We start from the raw sequence: 12,140 nt of genomic DNA, 5'->3' as shown, positions 1-12,140 counted from the left end.
GTTATCCCTCTAATTGATTACATTTTGGAACATCCGCGCTTATAGCCTATTGTCATGTGCGCATTTGCCGTGTGCGCATTTCTGCGCTTTTAATGTGAAGAAATAGCCTAATATTTTATCAACATTTTAAGCTAAACATTCTGATCTGTTGCATCAGCCTCATTGCTTTTAAAGATTTTTTTTTTATGAGTGGTTGTATTAATTTGAGATCTATCGCATCCCACAACTGATGTAGAGTATATTTGAAATATTTATTTCTCACACAGAAGGACAAGTTGACCAATAAAATAGGTCAACTTTTGTACTATAGGGGATAGTAGATTGACATAGGCTAGTGCTTTTGCGGTTTGTTAGGCCTTCTCGTCTTGTTGACTGACGAAAAATAAATGTGGACAGTTCTTCCAACATCTTCAATATGCTCCTCGGAATTCAATAAGAAGGGCACACGCAGTTGCATCCCAATGCATCTGGCTTCACTTGTTGCCTACTTCGGAGCTGAGATGCCTGTGAGAAGGACCCGATCAGGTGATGGACATTGGCTAATAAGAATTGAGATACCTGAGAGAGCCATGTGAGTGAGAGGGAATTATAATTATTATTTTCAGCCCAAGGGCACAACAGCTACTTTGGCTGCAAATGGCATCGATTTTTTTTTAGGGGCATTATGACCACTCAAGGAGGATGCCTCAGGGGAATTCAAGTCCTGGTGAGAACATTATCAAGTGCTTGTCAAATTGTGAATGAGAGACTGATGAAGTGTGTGCAGCCTGAGAAAAAAACAAAGCAGTGCTCAGGCCTTTCATGCAACTTTTTTCAAATCATCATTACAGTCGCATCAAGCAGCCTTGGAATGTATTAAAAAGCTAAACGTATAGCCTATTGTTTGTATCACAACTTAAGGTAATATATACATCTAAAATAAGCATATAGGAGGACCTTTTTCTTTATAAATCCACTCAACACAGAATAGCTGCATGTGCACACTCCCTCGGAAATCATTTGGAGAAAATATACTTTCTATTTTATTCAGCTATGTTCAATTTTATTCTTCATGCTATAAAATAGTATAAAATAATACCACGAAATTCGGAGCAAATCTTGTCTTTTAATGAAGCCAGTGACTGATGTGGTAAACTCCTCAATGTTATCGGATGAATCCCGGAACATATTCCAGTCCGTGCTAGCGAAACAGTCCTGTAGCTTAGTATCCGCTTCATCGGACCAGTTCTTTATTGAGGTTGTCATTGGTACTTCCTGTTTGAGTTTTTCCTGTAAGCAGGAAGAAAAAGTATAGTGTTATGATCTGATTTGCCAAAGGGAGGGCGAGGGAGGGCCTTCTATGCATTTCTGTGTGTGGAGTAAAGGTGATTTAGAGTTTTGTAGCCTCTAGTTGCACAGATAAAATGCTGGTAAAAAAAAAGATTTCAGTTTCACTGCATTAAAAACATGAGAAATGTGCATTTTCTTGTTTGCTTACGGCCCTATACAGCTCGTTGAGTCCGTTCTTAGTGCCAGCATCGGTTTGTGGTGGTAAATAGACAGCTACGGAAAATATAGATGAAAACTCTCTTGGGAATAGTATGGTCTGCAGCTTATCATGAGGTATTCTAACTCAGGTGTGCAAAAACTCAAGACTTCCTTAACTTTAGAGATCAAGCACCCCTCTTCTCTTCATCTTACCCTAGTCTGCCGTCCGGTCATGATGGTGCATAGAAAAACCAGCGAGATGTACCATATATCCATGTCCTCGTTCAGCCAGAACTCTGGGAAACACAAGACATTACAGATTTTCAGTACCCGTTGATAGGATAGTCTTGAATGGAGCTCATCCAGTTTGTTCTCCAGTGACTGCATGTTCGCCAATAGAACAGAGGGCAATTGCGGTCTATTTGCTCACCGACGTGGTCTCGTCATGATGCCGCCTCAGCTGCCTCTATTTCGCCGCCACTTCCTATTTTGAGTTCTGGGGATTAGGGCTTGGTCCTGAGTAAGCAGAACGTCCACAATTGCCGACTCGTTGAAGTAGAAATGTTCATCCAAATCGAGGTTAGTGATCGCTAGGGCTGTGGTGGTCATGGAATTTTGTCAGCTGGTGATTGTTAAGCAAATAACTGCTGGTCTCACGGTAATTGACCGTTAATTAACATGACCACGTTTAGCATCTCCTGGCTTCCAAATGTATTATCTCCTGGCCTACAAGCCACTGATGCAGACCTTTGGAACAATTCATACATTTAATATAGCCTACTGAAGAAAATGTAGTCTATTTCAGAAGAACAGAATAGCATACTCTGAGTTGTCCTTATGTTAGGCCCTGATCAGGCTATGCCATATGGCTGTGGGCTACACTAGTTAATTTAATAAGTGCATCGATGACGTTGTCCCGACAGTGACCTTACTTACCCCCACCAGAAGCCATGGATTACAGGCAACATCCACACTGAGCTGAAAGCTAGAGCTGCCACATTCAAGGAGCGGGACACTAATCCGGACGCTTATAAGAAATCCCACTACTACCTCAGACGAGCCATCAAACAACGAAAGTGTCAATACAGGACTACGATCAAATCCTACTATGCTGGCTCTGATGCTCGATGGATATAGCAAGGCTTGCAAATTATTACGGATTAAAAAGGGAAACCCCAGCCGCAAGCTGCCCAGCGACGCGAGCCTACCAGAAGAGCTAAATGCCTTCTATGCTCGCTTCGAGGCAAGCAACACTAAAGCTTGCATGAGAGCTTCAGCTGTTCATGATGACTGTGTGATCTCGCTCTCTGTAGCCGATGTGAGTAAGACCTTTTAACAGGTTAATTTCCGCAAGGCCTCAGGGCCAGATGGAATACCAGAAAGCATATTCAGAGCATGCGCTGACCAGCTGGCAAGTGGCTTCACTGACATTTTCAACCTATCCCTGACTTGGTCTATAATACCAACTTGGTTCAAGCAGACCACCATAATCCTTGTGCTCTAGAACGCCAAGGTAACCTGCCTAAATGACTACTGCCTCATAGCACTCACATCTATTGACATGAAATGCTTTGAAAGACTAGTCATGGCTCAGATCAACACCATCATCCCAGACACCCTTTACCCACTTCAATTTGCATACTTCCCCAACAAATCTACAGATGACACAATCTCTCTTGCGCTCCACACTGCCCTCACCCACCTTGACAAAATTAATACCTATGTAAGAATGCTGTTCATTGACTTCAGCTCTGCATTCAACACCCCAGTCTCCTCCAAGCTCATCACCAAGCTCAGGACCCTGGGACTGAACACCTACCTCTACAACTGGATCCTGGACTTCTTAACGGTTCGCCTCCAGGCGGTGAGGGTAGACAACAACACATCCGCCACGCTGACCATCATCACGGTGGCCACTAAGGGGTGTGTGCTTAGTCCCCTCCTGTACTCTCTGTTCACCCATGACTGCGTGGCCACGCATGACTCCAACACCATCATTAAGTTTGCTGATGACACTACAGTCGTAGGACTGATCATCGGTGACGATGAGGCAGCCTATAGGGATGAGGTCAGAGACTTGGCAGTGTGGTGCCAGGACAACAGCCTCTCCCTTAATGTCAACAAGACAAAGGAGCTGATTGTGGACTACAGGAAACGGAGGGGCGAGCACGCCCCCATCCACATCAATGGGGCAGTAGTGGAGCGGGTGCAGATCTTCAAGACTCTCAGTGTTCACATCACTAAGGAATTAACATGGTCCACACACACCCACACAGTTGTGAAGAGGGCACGCTAGCGCCTCTTCCCCCTCAGGAGGCTGAAAAGATTTGGCATGGGCCCTCAGATCCTCGAAGTTCTACAGCTGTACCATTAAGAGCATCTTGACTGGCTGCATCACAGCTTGGTACGGCATCTGCAAGGCACCCGATCGCAAGGCACAACAGAGGGTGGTGAGTACGGCCTAGTACATCACTCTAAACCAGGCAGTGTCAGAGGAAGGCCCAAAAAAATGTCAAATACTCCAGGGACCCAAGCAGTGTTTTTTTAACCTTTATTCAGTTAAGGACAAATTCTTATTTTCAATGACGGCCTAGGAACAGTGGGTTAACTGCCTTGTTCAGGGGCAGAACGACAGATTTTTACCTTGTCAGCTCGGGGATTCAATCTTGCAACCTTTCAGTAACTATTCCAACACTCTAACCACTAGGCTACCTGCCACCCTGCGTATCAGTGCATTAGGTCTGGAACCAACAGGACCCTGAACAGCTTCTACCCCAAAACCAAACGACTGCTAAACCAGAATGCTAAATAGCTAATCAAATGTCTACCCGGACTATCTGCATGTACACTTATTTGTACAAACTCACTTTACCCCTACATATGTGTACATTGTGCTACAATTACCCCATACCCCTGCACATCAACTCAATATTGGTACTCCTTGTATATAACCAGGCTATTTGTACTCGTTATTGATATTCGTTATTTACTGTGTATTTATTCCTCATGTCACTATTAAAATTTTTGATGACATTTTATCTTTATTTTTAACTCTGTGTTGTTGGAAAAGGACCCGTAATTAAGCATTCCACCTGTTGTTTACGAAGCATGTGACCAAGACCATTTTATTTTATTTTATTTGAACTTTCTCTGGTGTTCTCTGAGATTTATATCTAATGTTCTCATACAGACATCATGACCGGGTCAATACTTCTACAGTAACAACTGCTGGTCATGACTGTAGTGATGAATGAATGGAACTAGACTCTCCTGGAGTACAATGTCATCTCTGGTGTGTCAGAGAGGGGTTTGTCTTTTATCGAGGTCACAGGATATAAGTCTTGAGGGGCCAGCCCTCCCAGATCACTCCTACAGATATTTTTCACATCCTTCTCTGCCCTCCCTGAGATGTTTTTCTTTCATTTAGCTGGCCTCCCCCAATAAAAATGCAAGCCAATTTTCCAGCACATTAACCCAAGAGATGTTTAATACACAAGAGTTTTGGTGCAAAGGGGACGGCAAGGCCTCACGGAAAGATGGATAGCCCTGCCGACTAAGAGTGGGCAGTTTTCCCACTGCCCTGGTCTCGGCCTGGGACAAAGGCCTCATTGAGTGGGATGCTTGACATCAGCATCATAAACTAGTCATGGCTACAAAGGCCTTGACACTTTAAAGTACCAGCTACTGCCGCCTTCTTTTCTCTCCTTATACAGCATTGCTAAGGCTGGTCCAGTCACTAACAGTTGTGTCCTTTTTTTCAGCAGACATCCCAACAAAGAGTTAAATGTAAAATATTGTCAAAAGGAATTCCCTCTTTGAGTTCTCTTTTCCTCTTTTCCTAAAGACGTTTCCTCCTGGGGTTTGTCCATTAGAACGACATGCTAGAGAACCATTTTCCTTCTCCTCCTCCTGCTCCGGACTCTCTCCAGACACTCTCCACAGAAGAACAGGAGGACATGAAGGTTGTTTCATTTCTACCATCTCCTGCATTGTTACTTCTAAAAAAAAAAAAAAATCTCTGACTTTTGTGAATTCAGTTCCACCAATGCACTCTATCCTGTAATCCAAATATCACAACATGGTTCACTTACAGTACTTCCATGAAATTGCTATTTGATTGTTTGTTTTGAGTGCTGTCCCAGGTTAACCTGCTGGACTAAAGAATGTGTTGATCTATTGTCATTATCAGGTGCAATTGTTTAGATAAGTTTCCCTCTGTCAACAGGTAAATCTACCCTGCTTTTCTGTCAGCAAGATAGGATTCTCTGACATAGCAAAGGATGTCATGTAAGTTTCACTGACCTAAAAGTCAAGGCATTATAGACAGCGAGAGATGTGTGTGGAGAACTGAATGAAGGGCTGATCTCCACATGAAATGTCATCACAAAGCCAGGTTCAGCCCCTCAATGTCAGATAATAAAGTTAATGGATTGAGCCAAAACTCTATGGGCAGGGTTCTGATGGATGGAATAATACTTTATATGGATTGCTGAAGAACACGTTTGAATGCAACATAAACTGAATAAGTGTTACACACATTTCTTCTAGCACTGAATTGTAAATTACATTAGGCCAACACACTGATTATTCTGTTATATCAAATTGTAGCTTGCATGTTGACTTCACAAGAATAGCTAGCTAGCTATTTAATTAGCTAATACTTTGCATGATGCCACGATGTTTGCTGAAATATCATGCCAATGCTAAATTTGCCAGCTCGCTAGCTAACAAGCTTCAGAGCATACCCATCTTACAGACTCATAAATCAATCAACAACAGCTTTATAGGCTACAGTGCCTAAACCAACCTGATTTTAAAATGCTGCTGGCTAGCTAGGAGAGAACAACATATAGCTAGCTTTATCAAAGCAGTCATTTTGACTTTGAGGTAATGCGGGTTCGATTGAGCCCCTAGCTACATGTGCATCCTCCAGACATAACATTTATTGTAGGACCATCCTCATATTTTGTCGGAAAAGCTCTGAGATTGAATTTACATGGAGGGAAACAGCTGCTTCACATTTCTAATGCCTGGAACAATTGTAAAGATAGTATGTTTGGGCAAAAATGGAGGTCATTATTTTGGGGGAGATGTCAGTCATCCCTGTCAGCCTCTAGAAATAAACAGTAAAATAACATTGGCCTTCTTTGGGTCCTGCTGTATTTTCACTTTCCTATTTGTCTGGTTCAAAACAAGTGCTTTTTTGAAATGTGGGGTTTGTTCTCACCCCGTTTAAAAAATGTTCGCCTGTAGGATAATTATATTTTATCACACAATAACTATGACATAGTTATTATACAGTAATATCCACCTGTCACTGATGCAATGGTATCCTGTAGCACACTAGGTGGCTATGCTTTGAGCTGGAGTCAGTCAGATCACAGCCAAAAGAAGGGCGACACAATTCACCCCTTGACCATCAACCCTGCAGCTGCACTGTCGATCTATAGGTGAAGTACTCTACTGTGTTTTTGTCACCCATTCACCCAGCCATGTGTAATTGATCCCTCATATGTCTGAAAAAACACTTCAAGGTCCAATATTATCTCCTTGGTCAGCTGGATCACGTGCCCTCTCTTTTATATTTAAATACAGTAAAAGCATAAGAGGAATGGGTTTGGAAAGAAACCATTACTACTGGACAGGTCAGGGGCAGCCCCAACTTACAGAGAAAGAGTAAGAGGTGGAGTAATTGTCACACCATGTCTAAGTCTGGCCCGGCCTCCCAAAGACCCCTTGTCCCTGTGCTATACAATGTTCTATTCTGGCCTAGCCGTACAGGAGAATCCAAAGCCAATTCCATCTTCTGAATTTAGTTCAAATGTAATGTTTTCAATTTGTATTTGAAGGTATACGTTTTAGTGACATCAAGTACTCCAATCGAAAAGCATGCAAACAACATTGTGCGTTAACGATAGCTATTAGAATAAATCGTTTTAGGTCTCCATAAAGATGTTTACAAACTTCTAGGAGAGAAAGTGTAAAAACTTCTAGGAAAATGATAAACTACTTTAAACACAATTGTTTTTAGCATGTTGCATTTTTATGTACACTAAACAGTTAAAATACATATTTATGTGTATTTATATGTGGTATTTATTAATACCATAGTATAGCTATGTCTAGGCACTCAACTAAAGGGCTTTCTCTTTTTCTGGATGTCATGTGTGGCTTCAAACAAAACTAGCAGCCATATGTTTTCCCCTCTTGTGAATGGGTGTGGCAGGGTTATTCTGTTAATAGTTATCGGTCCTCAAGTCCTCGAATTGTAAACACGTTTTTTACACCACTCTCAGCACTCTGCGATCGAGGGAGTTTTGTCAACAGTGGGGCCCAAAGATAAGCATGCAGGCTGAACCTGTTCCGGCCTGCAGTGCCCTCTGCAGCACCTCAGCACCACGCTCAGTCATATCTCTCCCAGAACAGCCAGATCACATGGGTTAATCTCCTCTTACCCTGACTCTTCAAGAGCACAAGCCCTGCACTTTTGGACTCAGGCCCAGTGCACTCTATGCAAGTGCATCCAATGCCATGGAGGTAGAGCCCACACACATCTCTGACTGCTCACTGGCACCAGTTAGCAAACTACAGAAAGAGGAGGTAAAAGAAGAGAATGTCAGGATGTCCAACACCAGCGAGCGGTGTGGCAAACAAACATTTGCAGACGTCTGACTGCATCCTCTGCTTTTTAAGGACCTCCAATTCAAATGTATTTAAATCTTGTTTTCAGCTATTAAATAATATACATTTAATTGTTTTTACACTCAGTAAGGAGAACAATACCCACACACTGTTTAAATGGTCATTAACAAACGCTTTACTGGTGCTCTAGTCCTACTTTTTGTTGCATGTCACCAACTCCTCTAGTCTAAGCCATACATTTCAGATTTAAAATCCATAGTTTGATAATAGGGCCTTCATTTTGTAAATGGTTTGTGCAGTGTAAAACCTGATGTGCCGGAAACAGAGATTGCATACATAGTGTGGTTTTATAAGGTCAAATTGTTCAAAAGCAGTTTTACAAGTCGCCTGCTTAGACAAGTTTATCTCATGCTATAAATTCCCTCCCCTGTGTAAATACGTCACTGGAATACCTTGTATGTGACAGACCTACCAACGTTTTAGATAGCTTTGGGAGGGAACAGTGACACTTATATATGCATTGAAATTAAAAGGAAATAGAGGAGCATCTCCATTGGGAGACTAGGCCTCTGATGTCCCTCCCAGGTACTTTGATCCCTCTTGTGTAGTGAAGCAAAAACCCAATCATTCCTATACACATAAAAGTTAACAGAGTATGGCCTGGTATTTAGCTTTATGTTTATCTGTGTTGTTAATGCGAGTGATGAGACTATGGCTTGTCACTGCAGGTCAGATTGGCAGGTGTTGTGCTTTTCCAAAGCTCTGGTTTCATAACCCTTTCCGCTTAGCCACCCACAATGCAGAGCGGGGGGAGGGGGGGCGGCTAACAGGATATATATGCATTTTGTACAATGTGTTTTCCTATCTTCAATGTTAATGAAGTCTAAATACCACTTACATGTAAATTAATTGTAATTACCATGTTGAGGTTTGAGAGAGCCTTCTTTGATCTGCTGAATGGGTTGCGCTTTCAGGGCTTCGATAGTATCTCAGAGACTAGAGTGAGAGGCGGTGGGGGAGAGGAAGATAAAGTAATGTGAGCAGAACACACTCTCTCGCTGTACATTCTGTGGGACCACAGGAGAACCTGATGAAGATGATAGAGAGGCCCTCTGATTAACCAGCCAGTGAGCACGATGCATGTCCCTGCCAGGGCAAACAAATGAAACTATTGTAATGCTATGACAGACTTTGATCACAACTGTGTTCACAGAGATCTCTTAATCAGAAGTGCTCCGCGATTAAACTGTCACTGGCTGGCATCTGAGGAGGGTCATTGCATTGCATTGGGTTTCATAGGATGCACAAGCAGTAATAACATTGTAGTACAATGTTTTGGGGTGTGTAACATCTTAGGCTACAAATGCTATCGGTCTAAACTAAGAACTTACAACAAACATAAGCCAGATTTGTCAGCTCAATAACTTTCATTGTTTATTTAAGTTTTTTCACAATTTTCAAATTGTGTCAGAGAAATGAATTGTTATAACATGCCCTACAGAAATGTATAAATGAATAATAAGTAGAACTGAAACTGTCCTGTAAACTGTCTTCTGTAAACCATTACAATGCAGAGCTGAAAACAAATTGACCTCATCATTGAAGACAGCAGAAAGTTTTCACAGCCAGCAGTCCCATCTGTACAGATCCACAATGAATATGCATGTAACCAGATATGATATACCCTGGGCCATTAATAATCTTGTCATCTGATTTGAGAGCTCAAAGTTATTCTGTACCCCCTCCACACCCACCCCTTGCATTCTCCCAACCCCCATCTTGAATGACTGCGAATGCCAGGGCTTGAGTCTCAGTTTACAGAGAGAAGCTAGCAAGGTGCAGAACTAGCCAAAATGAGAAAAAAGCACAATGGAATAGAGGGCCCTTTTGACTTATTCTTCTCCCTTTTATTGGGATTAAACGGTTTAATATCATGTGAAAATGAAGCTGGTAGGTGTGTCAAGAAGCCGAGAGAGATGTCAGTAAGTTGGTGTGTCAGGGTGTGCATACTGACCTTGAATAGTGAACAAGTATCAGGGTGAGAAGGTGGAGGGTAAGACGACTGATGCAAGGTAACATTTGCAATTGGGGGGTTTTGGTTTCAGGCTCTCCAGTCATCAATCATCCAAGCACTATTCTGTTCTTTGACAGCTCACTACAAGGCTTGACATTTAACACTCACGACCCTGGATCAGTCTATGCCCGAAGCCCAGGGACTTCAGAAATACAAAAATGGAATAGAATGATACTTTCTCCCCATTGGTAAGTGGTAGAGCTGAAGAAAAGCAGATACAAATTAATAATTCCCATCTGCAATAGAGTTTGGTCTGTTGAAATGACTGCTAAATGCCTCCCATAGGTCCCTCTACCCCCCTCGCCTTGTACCCTCCAACACACAAAAGGGCAAAATTAAACAGTCAAGAGGCCTCAAGGTCTATTAGAATACATGAAAGTATGTTCCTGTGTGTGCTGAGTGGGGTGATGAGTGGGGGCCTAGAATGCATGGACTCTGTGAACTTTACAAGAGATTGCTTGGGGAAAGTGTAACCTGCCGAAATCAACCTTACCTTACCTCACCAAGTTAGCGTTATTAATATTATAAAATATAACTAAGGATATTTTCAATATTCTCTAGACTGGGGCAATAATAGGGGCAATAACAATTGCAAACCATCCCACCGTAGCTCAGATCATGATTTCCCCATTGATTAATCAGCCTTTGCATAGATCATAAATGAACATTCAAATTACTGACTCTTAGTCCTCTGGTTGGGTTTAAATATTACAATTGTTCATATCTCTCCAGAGCGAATGAGCTCATGTTTATCTGACCACAGTTGGTTTCATCCTGTTTTTAGGTTAGTAGGTCGCTTTAAATAGCACAATAATATTATGAGGGGATAAAATGAGTCAAGTCATGTCTGATCTGCTGTAACTGTTTAAATAGATGCCCTGTGTGAAATCAGATGTTTCCAACTGTCACGTCCTGACCATAGTAAGTTGTTATTTTCTATGGTAGAGTAGGTCAGGGCGTGACAGGGGGTGTTTGTCCGTTTTTGTATTTCTATGTTTAGATTCTAGTTTTGTATTTCTAGGTTAGTTTTTGTTTGACATGACTTCCAATTAGAGGCAGCCGGTTGTCGTTGTCTCTAATTGGAGGCCATATTTAAGTTGATGTTTGTCCCACTGGTGTTTTGTGGGTGATTCTTTTGTGAGTAGTGTATGCCTGCTCTGCGTCACTGCTTTCTTGTTTTTGTATTTCAAGTTTATGGTTTATTGCATGAGTTTCACGACTGAATAAAAGATGTGGAACTACGATCACGCTGCGTATTGGTCCAATCCTTCCGAAAGCCCTGACACCAACATTAAACAGGATGTGTCAAGAAGCTCTTCTATTAGCCAATTTGACCCCCCCCCCCCCATTCCCACACCTCCCACCAAAACGGAAAAGTGTTTTATCATGCAGCAGATTAATTTCATTAGAATTGTGATCTGTCAGAACATCCCTCCTCTGACTCAAGCATAAACATCACATAACCTCGCATACATTACATACAATGCTAGATATCTGTGTTGTGTTTGTTTTTAATGCACTAAAGGTCTTACAAACTTCTCTCTGCCTAACAAAATAGTATCGGTATCAACATGGATTTAGCCTGTGGATGCTGATAGTATCTCTTTTCTATCAGTAAAGTCATAGTTATGTTGGGGACTTGATAGCTTCTTTTGGATTGTCTGAGCCTCAGAGTAGACATTTTCTCTTTTATCTTCGTGCGCTCTGCTTGCCGAATACTAAACATGTTGCCAGACAACTCACTATGTCTTAACTGTGAAACTGGCAACTATTGTTGTTGCAGCTATTGAACATGCCTTTAACGACTCCAAGGGCAACCTTTCAGCCTCCACACGACTTATATGTATTGAATTGAATCATGTTACAATCCCTCCCTTAAAGTTCTACCACTGGTCAAAATGGACACATCATTTGAAAGTCACGAATAGTTTGGATTATAGTTAAACATACATTTGTC

The 12,140-nt window shown here is 42.0% G+C and overlaps 1 long non-coding RNA gene across 1 annotated transcript; it reads left to right on the top strand.

Annotated features, from left to right (window-relative positions):
- The first annotated feature begins 3,744 nt into the window (after positions 1-3,744).
- LOC106573770 (uncharacterized) lies at positions 3,745-11,155 on the top strand. The gene is made up of 3 exons (XR_001321417.2): positions 3,745-3,917; positions 5,312-5,429; positions 5,693-11,155. It is a non-coding gene; the product is annotated as an uncharacterized lncRNA (long non-coding RNA).
- Positions 11,156-12,140: the final 985 nt, after the last annotated feature.

Source organism: Salmo salar, chromosome ssa16 (genome assembly GCF_905237065.1).
Source record: "Salmo salar chromosome ssa16, Ssal_v3.1, whole genome shotgun sequence".
Classification (NCBI taxonomy): domain Eukaryota; kingdom Metazoa; phylum Chordata; class Actinopteri; order Salmoniformes; family Salmonidae; genus Salmo; species Salmo salar.
The sequence above is the reverse complement of the archived record's forward strand: the minus strand, read 5'-3'. Positions and strand labels throughout refer to the sequence as shown.